Below are 10,918 nucleotides of genomic sequence, written 5' to 3' on the forward strand. Positions count from 1 at the left end.
AAAAGCACATAATAGAAAGTGTTCTCTTGAGAATACACAGCCAAAAGTATTTCTAAAGAGTTCGTCTGATATTTTATCCCCCACATCAAAAAATGTGGCAACCAAACGACATGAAAAACAAACCTTTCACAGAAAGCTACAGTTCATTTACCTTTAAATATTTAATGAGCTCCCCTGGAACTTCATTCGAGCCTGACTGAATCAGCTGGCAATGATGGAAGAACTTGTACACATGTAGATCCTGAAAAGCAGATTGACACAGCCATATGAAATTTGATTCATTTCTTTTTATTTTTTATATTTTTTAACATCTTTATTGGGGTAAAATTACTTTACAATGGTGTGTTAGTTTCTGCTTTATAACCAAGTGAATCAGTTATACATATACATATGTTCCCATATCTCTCCCCTCTTGCGTCTCCCTCCCTCCCACCCTCCCTATTCCACCCCTCCAGGCGGTCACAAAGAACCAAGCTGATATCCCTGTGCTATGCGCCTACTTCCCACTAGCTATCTACCTCACGTTTGGTAGTGTATATATGTCCATGCTTCTCTCTCGCTTTGTCACAGTTCACCATTCCCCCTCCCCATATCCTCAAGTCCGTTCTCCAGTAGGTCTGCGTCTTTATTCCTGTCTTACCCCTAGGTTCTTCATGACATTCCTTTCTCTTAAATTCCATATATATGTGTTAGCATACAGTATTTGTCTTTCTCTTTCTGACTTACTTCATTCTATATGACAGACTCTAGGTCTATCCACCTCATTACAATTAGCTCAATTTCGTTTCTTTTTATGGCTGAGTAATATTCCATCGTATATATGTGCCACATCTTCTTTATCCATTCATCCGATGATGGGCACTTACGTTGTTTCCATTTCTGGGCTATTGTAAATAGAGCTGCAATGAACATTTTGCTACATGACTCTTTTTGAATTATGGTTTTCTCAGGGTACATGCCCAGTAGTGGGATTGCTAGGTCATATGGTAGTTCTATTTGTAGTTTTTTAAGGAACCTCCATTCTGTTCTCCATAGTGGCTGTACCAATTCACATTCCCACCAGCAGTGCAGGAGTGTTCCCATTTCTCCACACCCTCTCCAGCATTTATTGTTTCTAGATTTCTGGTGATGGCCATTCTGACTGGTGTAAGATGATATCTCAATGTAGTTTTGATTTGCATTTCCTTAAAGATTAATGATGTTGAGCATTCTTTCATGTGTTTGCTGGCAGTCTGTATATTTTCTTTGTAGAAATGTCTATTTAGGTTTTCTGCCCATTTTTTGATTGGGTTGTTTGTTTTTTTGTTATTGAGCTGCATGAGCTGCTTATAAATTTTGGAGATTAATCCTTTGTCAGTTGCTTCATTTGCAAATATTTTCTCCCATTCTGAGGGTTGTCTTTTGGTCCTGTTTATGGTTTCCTTTGCTGTGCAAAAGCTTTGAAGTTTCATTAGGTCCCATTTGTTTATTTTTGTTTTTATTTCCATTTCTCTAGGAGGTGGGTCAAAAAGGATCTTGCTGTGATTTATGTCATAGTGTTCTGCCTATGTTTTCCTCTAAGAGTTTGATAGTTTCTGGCCTTACATTTAGATCATTAATCCATTTTGAGCTTATATTTCTGTATGGTGTTAGGGAGTGATCTAACCCCATACTTTTATATGTACCTGTCCAGTTTTCCCAGCACCACGTATTGAAGATGCTGTCCTTTCTCCACTGTAGTTTCCTGCCTCCTTTATCAAAGATAAAGTGACCATATGTGCATGGGATTATCTCTGGGCTTTCTATCCTCTTCCATTGATCTATCTTTCTGTTTTTGTGCCAGTACCATACTGTCTTGATAACGGTAGCTTTGTAGTATAGTCTGAAGTCAGGGAGACTGATTCCTCCAGCTCTGTTTTTCGTTCTCAAGATTGCTTTGGCTATTCGTGGTCTTTTCTGTTTCCATACAAATTGTGAAATTTTTTGTTCTAGTTCTGTGAAAAATGCCAGCAATAGTTTATTTGGGATTGCATTGAATCTGTAGATTACTTTGGGTAGTAGAGTCATTTTCAGCATGTTGATTCTTCCAATCCAAGAACATGGTATATCTCTCCATCTATTTGTATCTTCTTTAATTTCTTTCATCAGTATCTTATAATTTTCTGCATACAGGTCTTTTGTCTCCTTAGGTAGGTTTATTCCTAGATATTTTATTCTTTTGGTTACAGTGGTAAATGGGAGTGTTTTCTTGATTTCACTTTCAGATTTTTCATGATTAGTGTATAGGAATGCCAAAGATTTCTGGGCATTAATTTTGTATCCTGCTACTTTACCAAATTCATTGATTAGCTCTAGTAGTTTTCTGGTAGCATCTTTAGGATTCTCTATGTATAGTATCATGTCATCTGCAAACAGTGACAGCCTTACTTCTTCTTTTCCGATTTGGATTCCTTTTATTTCCTTTTCTTCTCTGATTGCTGTGGCTAAAACTTCCAAAACTATGTTGAATAAGAGTGGTGAGAGTGGGCAACCTGGTCTTGTTCCTGATCTTAGGGGAAATGCTTTCAGTTTTTCACCATTGAGGATGATGTCGGCTGTGGGTTTGTCATATATGGGCTTTATTATGTTGAGGAAAGTTCCATCTATACCTACTTTTTGGAGGGTTTTTATCAAATATGGGTGTTGAATTTTGTCAAATGCTTTCTCTGCATCTATTGAGATGATCATATGGTTTTTCTACTTCAATTTGTTAATATGGTGTGTCACATTGATTGGTTTGCGTATGTTGAAGAATCCTTGCATTCCTGGAATAAACCCCACTTGATCATGGTGTATGATCCATTTGATGTGCAGTCGAATTCTGTTTGCTAGTATTTTGTTGAGGATTTTTGCATCTATGTTCATCAGTGATATTGGCCTGTAGTTTTCTTTCTTTGTGACATCCATCTCTGGTTTTGGTATCAAGGTGATGGTGACCTCGTAGAATGAAATTGGGAGTGCTCCTCCCTCTGCTATATTTTGGAAGACTTTGAGAAGGATAGGTGTTAGCTCTTCTCTAAATATTTGATAGAATTCACCTGTGAAGCCATCTGGTCCTGGGCTTTTGTTTGTTGGAAGATTTTTAATCACAGTTTCAATTTCAGTGCTTGTCATTGGTCTGTTCATATTTTCTGTTTCTTCCTGATTCAGTCTTGGCAGGTTGTGCATTTCTAGGAATTTTCCATTTCTTCCAGGTTGCCCATGTTATTGGCATAGAGATGCTTGTAGTAATCTCTCATGATCTTTTGTATTTCTGAAGTGTCAGTTTTTACTTCCCCTTTTTCATTTCTAATTCTATTGATTTGAGTCTTCTCCCTTTTTTTCTTGATGAGTCTGGCTAATGGTTTATCTCTTTTGTTTATCTTCTCAAAGAAGCAGCTTTTAGTTTTATTGATCTTTGTTATTGTTTCCTTCATTTCGTTTTCATTTATTTCTGATCTGATCTTTATGATTTCTTTCTTTCTGCTAACTTTGGGGGTTTTTTTGTTCTACTTTCTCTAATTGCTTGAGGTGCAAGGTTAGGTTGTTTATTAGAGGTATTTCCTGTTTCTTAAGGTGGGCTTGTATTGCCATAAACTTCCCTCTTAGCACTGCTTTTGCTGCATCCCATAGGTTTTGGTTCACCGTATCTCCATTGTCATTTGTTTCAAGGTATTTTTTTATTCCCTCTTTGATTCCTTCAGTGATCACTTCTTTATTAGGTAGTGTACTGTTTAGCCTCCATGTGTTTGTATTTTTTTACAGATCTTTTCCTGTAACTGATATCTAGCCTCATGGCGTTGTGGTCGGAAAAGATACTTGATACAATTTCAATTTTCTTTAATTTACCAAGGCTTGATTTGTGACCCAAGATATGATCTATCCTGGAGAATGTTCCATGAGCACTTGAGAAAAATGTGTATTCTGTTGTTTTTAGATGGAGTGTCCTATAAATATCAATGAAGTACATGTTGTTTAATGTATCATTTAAAGCTTGTGTTTCCTTACTTATTTTCATTTTGGATGATCTGTCCATGGGTGAAAGTGGGGTGTTAAAGTCCCCTACTATGAATGTGTTACTGTCGATTTCCCCTTTTATGGCTCTTAGTATTTGCCTTGTGTATTCAGGTGCTCCTATGTTGGGTGCCTAAATATTTACAAATGTTATATCTTCTTCTTGGATCGATCCCTTGATCATTATGTAGTATCCTTCTTTTTCTCTTGTAATAGTCTTTATTTTAAAGTCTATCTTGTCTGATATGAGAATTGCTACTCCAGCTTACTTTTGGTTTCCACTTGCATGGAATAACTTTTTCCATCCCCTTACTTTCAGTCTGTATGTGTCTCTAGGTCTGAAGTGGGTCTCTTCTAGACAGCATATATAAGGGTCTTGTTTTTGTATCCATTCAGCCAATCTGTGTCTTTTGTTGGGAGCATTTAGTCCATTTACATTTAAGGTAATTATCAATATATAGATTCCTATTCCCATTTTCTAAATTGTTTTGGGTTCGTTATTGTAGGTCTTTTCCTTCTCTTGTGTTTCTTGCCTAGAGAAGTTCCTTTAGCATTTGTTGTAAAGCTGGTTGGGTGGTGCTGAACTCTCTCAGCTTTTGCTTGCCTGTAAAGATTTTAATTTCTCCATCAAATCTGAATTAGATCCCTGCTGGGTAGAGTAATCTTGGTTGCAGGTTTTTCTCATTCATCACTTTCAGTATGTCCTGCCACTCCCTTCTGGCTTGCAGAGTTTCTGCTGAAAGATCAGCTGTTAACCTTATGGGGATTCCCTTGTCGGTTATTTGTTGTTTTTCCCTTGCTGCTTTTAACATGCTTTCTTTGTATTTAATTTTTGACAGTTTGATTAATATGTGTCTTGGCATATTTCTCCTTGGATTTATCTAGAATGGGACTCTCTGAACTTGATTAACTATTTTCTTTCCCATATTAGGGAAGTTTTCAACTATAATCTCTTCAAATATTTCCTCAGTCCCTTTCTTTTTCTCTTCTTCTTCTGGAACCCCTATAATTCGCATGTTGGTGTGTTTAATGTTGTCCCAGAAGTCTCTGAGACTGTCCTCAGTTCTTTTCATTCGTTTTTCTTTATTCTGCTCTGCAGTAGTTATTTCCACTATTTTATCTTCCAGGTCACTTATCCGTTCTTATGCCTCAGTTATTCTTCTATTGATCCCATCTAGAGTCTTTTTAATTTCATCTATTGTGTTGTTCATCATTGTTTGTTTCATCTTTAGTTCTTCTAGTTCCTTGTTAAATGTTTGTTGCATTTTTGTCTATTCTATTTCCAAGATTTTGGATCATCTTTACTATCATTATTCTGAATTCTTTCTCAGGTAGACTGCCTATTTCCTCTTCATTTGTTAGGTCTGATGCGTTTTTATCTTGCTCCTTCATCTGCTGTGTGTTTTTCTGTCTTCTCATTTTGCTTATCTTACTGTGTTTGGGGTCTCCGTTTTGCAGGCTGCAGGTTCATAGTTCCCGTTGTTTTTGATGTCTGTCCCCAGTGGCTAAGTTTGGTTCAGTGGGTTGTGTAGTCTTCCTGGTGGAGGGGACTAGTGCCTGTGTTATGGTGGATGAGGCTGGATCTTGTCTCTCTGGTGGGCAGGTCCATGTCTGGTGGTGTGTTTTGGGGTGTCTGTGGCCTTATTATGATTTTAGGAAACCTCTCTGCTAATGGGTGGTGTTGTGCTCCTGTTTTGCTAGTTGTTTGGCATAGGGTGTCCAGCACTGTAGCTTGCTGGTCATTGAGTGAAGCTGGGTTCTGGTGTTGAGATGGAGATCTCTGGCAGATTTTCACCATTTGATATTATGTGGAGCTGGGGGGTCTCTTGTGGACCAGTGTCCTGAAGTTGGCTCTCCCACCTCAGAGGCACAGCCCTGACTCTTGGCTGCAGCACCAAGAGCCTTTCATCCACATGGCTCAGAATTAAAGGGAGAAAAAGTAGAGAGAAAGAATTAGTAGAAATAGGAAGAAAGAAAGAATGAAAGGAGCAAAGGAAGGAAGGAAGGAAGAAAGAAAGAAGAAAAGAAGGATAGAAGGAAAGAAGGAAAGAAAGAAAGAAGGGAGGGAGGGAGGGAGGGACAGTGGGAGGAAGGAAGGAAGGAGGGAAGGAAGGAAAAAAGAAAGAAAATAAAGTAAAATAAAATATAATAAAGTTATTAAATTAAAAAATAATTATTAGAAAAAGAAATGGATGGATAGAACCTTAGGACAAATGGTGGAAGCAACGCTATAGAGACAAAATCTCACACAGAAGCATACACATACACACTCATAAAAATAGGAAAAGGGGAAAAAATCAAAAATCTTGCTCTCAAAGTCCACCTCCTCAATTTGGGTTGATTCGTTGTCTAAAGGAGGGAAGGAAGGAAAGGAAGGGAGGGAGGGAGGAAGGAAGGAAGGAAGGAAGGAAGGAAGGAAGGAGATAAAGTAAAATAAAATAAAGTTATTAAAATTAAATTATTAAGAAAAAAATTTTAAAAAAACAAAAAACGGACAGATAGAACCCTAGGACAAATGGTGGAAACAAAGGTATAGAGACAAAATCTCACACAGAAGCATACACATACACACTCACAAAAAGTGGAAAAGGGGAAAAATCATAAATCTTGCTCCCAAAGCCCGCCTCCTCAATTTGGGATGATTCGTTGTCTATTCATGTATTCCACAGATGCAGGGTACATCAAGTTGATTGTGGAGCTTTAATCTACTGCTCCTGAGGCTGCTGGGAGAGATTGCCCTTTCTCTTCTTTGTTCTCACAGCTCCTAGGGGCTCAGCTTTGGATTTGGCACCGCCTCTGTGTGTAGGTCACTGGAGGGCGTCTCTTTTTTGCTCAGACAGGACGGTGTTAAAGGAGCCGCTGATTCGGGGGCTCTAGCTCACTCAGGCCAGGGGAGGGAGGGGCGCAGAGTAAGGGGCGATCCTGCGGCGTCAGAGGCCGGCATGACGTTGCACCAGCCTGAGGTGCGCCATGTGTTCTCCCAGGGAAGTTGTCCCTGGATCCCGGGAACCTGGCAGTGGCAGGCTGCACAGGTTCCCCGGAAGAGGGGTGTGGATAGTGACCTGAGCTTGCACACAGACCCCTTGGTGGCGGCAGCAGCAGCCTTAGCGTCTCCCGCCCGTCTCTGGGGTCTGTGCTTTTTGCCGCAGCTCGCGCCCGTCTCTGGGGCCGTGCTTTTAGCCATGACTCGCACCCATCTCTGGGGTCCACGCTTTTAGCGGCAGCTCGCGCCTGTCTCTGGGGTCCACGCTTTTAGCTGCGGCTCGTACCCATCTCTGGAGTTCCTTTAAGCAGCACTCTTAATCCCCTCTCCTTGCGCACAAGGAAACAAAGAGGGAAGAAAATGTCTCTTGCCTCTTCGGCAGCTCCAGACCTTTTCCCGGACTCCCTCCCGGCTAGCTGTGGTGCACTAACCCCTTCAGGCTGTGTTCACACAGCCAACCCCAGTCCTCTCCCTGCGCTCCGACCAAAACCCGAGCCTCAGCTCGCAGCCCTGCCTGCCCCGGTGGGTGAGCAGACAAGACTCTCGGGCTGGTGAGTGCTGGTCGGCACCAATCCTCCGTGCAGGAATCTCCCCACTTTGCCCTCCGCACCCCTGTTGCTGTGCTCTCCTCCGTGGCTTCGAAGCTCCCCCCTCCACCACCCGCAGTCTCTGCCCGTGAAGGGGCTTCCTAGTGTGTGGAAACCTTTCCTCCTTCACAGCTCCCTCCCACTGGTGCAGGTCCTGTCCCTATTCTTTTGTCTCTGTTTTTTCTTTTTTTCTTTTGCCCTACCCAGGTACATGGGGAGTTTCTTGCCTTTTGGGAGGTCTGAGGTCTTCTGCCAGCATTCAGTAGGTGTTCTGTAGGAGTTGCTCCACGTGTAGATGTATTTCTGATGTATCTGTGGGGAGGAAGGTGATCTCCGAGTCTCACTCCTCCGCCATCTTCCCCTCTGCTCCATTTCTCTTTATTTTTTAACATCTTTATTGGAGTATAATTGCTCTACAATGGTGTGTTAGTTTCTGCTGTACAACAAAGTGAATCAGCTGTACATATACATACATCCCCATATTTCCTCCCTCTTGCGTCTCCCTCCCTCCCACCTGCAAAGCACGGGCTCTGCCCCCGCACCACACCCCACCACCCCGGAATCTTGGAAACCTGTTTCCCTGGGTCTTCTAATGGCCAGACTCAGCATCTGCAGCTACCAACATGCATGTTCCTAAATGAGTCCCATAGTCCTCTCGACCATCACACAAAGCAGCAAAACCAGGCACATTCAGCATGTACCTAAGCACACTGGGTAGGTCACCATTTATGCCCAAGTAGTCACACATTTGTTTAACCTCTTTTTTGGCTAGTGTAGCCTCTGAAGTTGGGCTGCTTCTATATTTTAATGAAACGAGCAGGAAGAGAGGTCTGAATTGACAAGTGAAGAAAACGTAGCAGCAGGGAGTCACCAGAACAAGTCCCAGGCATTCAGTGCCCAATGTACCCTAGCCCTGCACCGGTCAGTGTCCAGCTGTCCTGTATGGAATCTACAGATATTGAATTTGTGGACGGCATGGACTGTATCAGGAACCAGAATCATGAAATTCGGATTTTGACCTGCTTTCTCTAATTATTACCTGTGTGACCTCGGGTAAATCATCTAACCCAAGCAAGCCTCAGTTTCTTTTCCTCTAAAATGATGAAGTGGGCAGGGGGAATTGAGAGGGACCTTGTAGGCCACACCAAAGAGCGTGGACTTCACCTTCTCCATCCGTGATTTTTCAAACTGTGCTTGAGGCATCTCACAGATACTTGATCCTAATTTCATGGATGCTGAGGCTAAGAGCAAACTGTAGTAGCCAGCCATGATCCACTGACTGCAAATTTCTGTGTTCAACTCTAGTCTAACCATGAGAAAAATTTCAGACAAATCCCAACAGAGGGCCATCCTACAAAATACCAGTAGTCCTGAAAACTGACAAGGTGACCAAAAACAATGAAAGTCTCGGAACTTGTCACTGCCAAGAAGAGCCTAAGGAGATATGACAACTAAATGTAACACGCTATGCTGGATAGAATCCTGAAACAAAAAAGGGGCATTAATAGGTAAAAGGATTTGGTAATTTGAGAAGAATTTTTAAATTTGAGCTATTATTAAGAATGATGCTATTACTAATGAGAAAGTCTTTCAGGCCACAACTTCTCTAAGGCTGTAGAATCGAATATAGTCTATTTTAATCCAGAAATATAGTCAAGTATTAAAATTGACAAAATTCAGGTGATGCAACTTACTTGAGTATAAATGGTAGACTCCAAGTGACTTTTAATCTTCAACAAAGGCTTTGCACCATCTACCCACTTAATATCCACATTAGACTGCTGTGAAGAGAAAATACACACATGAGTTTCTGTACCATAGCAATGGATAGATGAGCAACATATAACGCCTTTATGCATTTCAACATTTTCTTTCAGAAACAAATGTGTTAGTTTTGCACACAGGGAATTATTGGAGAAAATAACATGCCTTTAGAATAAATGTACCCTAAACCATTTTGAATTTCCAATCCTTTGCAGGCTGATATTTTTCCAAATGACAATAAAAATTACTAAATAACTGAATTCTTTTTATGATGCACAAAATCGAAGTCCCATTTTAAAAATCGTTATCAAAATCAACAGACATGAGGTTACTTTGTCAAACTATTATACAAGCTTCTCAACACTCATTTTCTATACTTATCTTCATCGTGGACCAGCACCGGCCCTCAAACCACCCTCTGAGTAGTCATCAACCAGACCAAACTATCGACTGTGCCAACGGTATTCTACTTTTTAAACATCTCATTGTATACGTATAACTGAATCACTTTGCTGGACAGCAGAAATTACCATGATGCTGTAAATCAACTATACTTCAATATAGTTTTTTAAAAAGAGGGGGAAAAAAACACTTCATCATGATTACTTCAACAAATACAGGTATTTTCCTACCCTTCTTGATTCGGCATCATTCAGATTCAAGTAGCCTGGGGGAAGATTAGCGGAAACTGGCAGCTGCTGCTCAAATGTGATGATTCTACCATCCTTCAGCAAAGGTACCCAGGCAAAGCCAACTGCCAAGACAATAAACAGCCATGAGACACGAGATAGCAAATGCACTTAGCAACACCAATGTCTGGTCACCAGGGAGCAGGGCAGGTCTATATGTGGGAGTCCAGGTACTGGGCATCCGAGTACTGGGGAAGGAAAAATGAGTTTGTATCGCTTCCTAATCCTAGCCTGACCACTAACAGGATATTCATGCTACCTCCTTGACTATAATGATGGAAACAACAACACACAGCTCTTCTATCAAACAGAGTGATTGAGAGACCAAAGTGAGCTAATATACCAAAACACTTGAAAACTTTTAAAGTGCGTCAATTTCATTATCTTGACACATTGGGGGAGAATTTTTGGTAGACTTATTTTTTAAACGATTCAGATGTCTCTTGTCCATCCTTACAGAGTCTAATATCTGAGACAACAATCACCATTGTTGCTTCCAGCAACCCTAGGGTAAGCAAGGGACTGCAGAAAAGTAAGGTCACAAGTCAAGGTTACATTCCATACTTATACAAGGCAGTATCTATCTGGGCAGTTTTCCTGATTACAGAAGGAAGAGGGGTAGTAGGAGAATGCAGCCAGGGCACAGTGCTTACAACTGCAATCCACTGAGAGATTTTCCTCCCAGTCTCTACATTTCTTAACAGTTCTACCCCAAAGAGCCTCTTGGCTTCCTATTAGAAAACTCATCATGTTCTAGCTAAAAAAGCCAGAGCCATCTGTGTTGCTCAAGTCAAGCGATGTCAGTATTTCCATTATAGAGATTACTCTGGGCTTCAAGTGTTTATATAACTCAGCTATATAAAAGCTTGCTCTGGACTGAGTTC

The 10,918-nt window shown here is 40.9% G+C and overlaps 1 long non-coding RNA gene across 1 annotated transcript; it reads right to left on the bottom strand.

Moving 5' to 3' along the window:
• Positions 1-229: 229 nt before the first annotated feature.
• LOC116746987 lies at positions 230-10,103 on the bottom strand. Its single transcript, XR_004347941.1, has 3 exons — positions 9,978-10,103; positions 9,276-9,362; positions 230-241 (listed from the first exon to the last, which is right to left on the bottom strand). It is a non-coding gene; the product is annotated as an uncharacterized LOC116746987 (long non-coding RNA).
• Positions 10,104-10,918: the final 815 nt, after the last annotated feature.

This window comes from Phocoena sinus, chromosome X, assembly GCF_008692025.1.
Source record: "Phocoena sinus isolate mPhoSin1 chromosome X, mPhoSin1.pri, whole genome shotgun sequence".
Lineage (NCBI taxonomy): Eukaryota > Metazoa > Chordata > Mammalia > Artiodactyla > Phocoenidae > Phocoena > Phocoena sinus.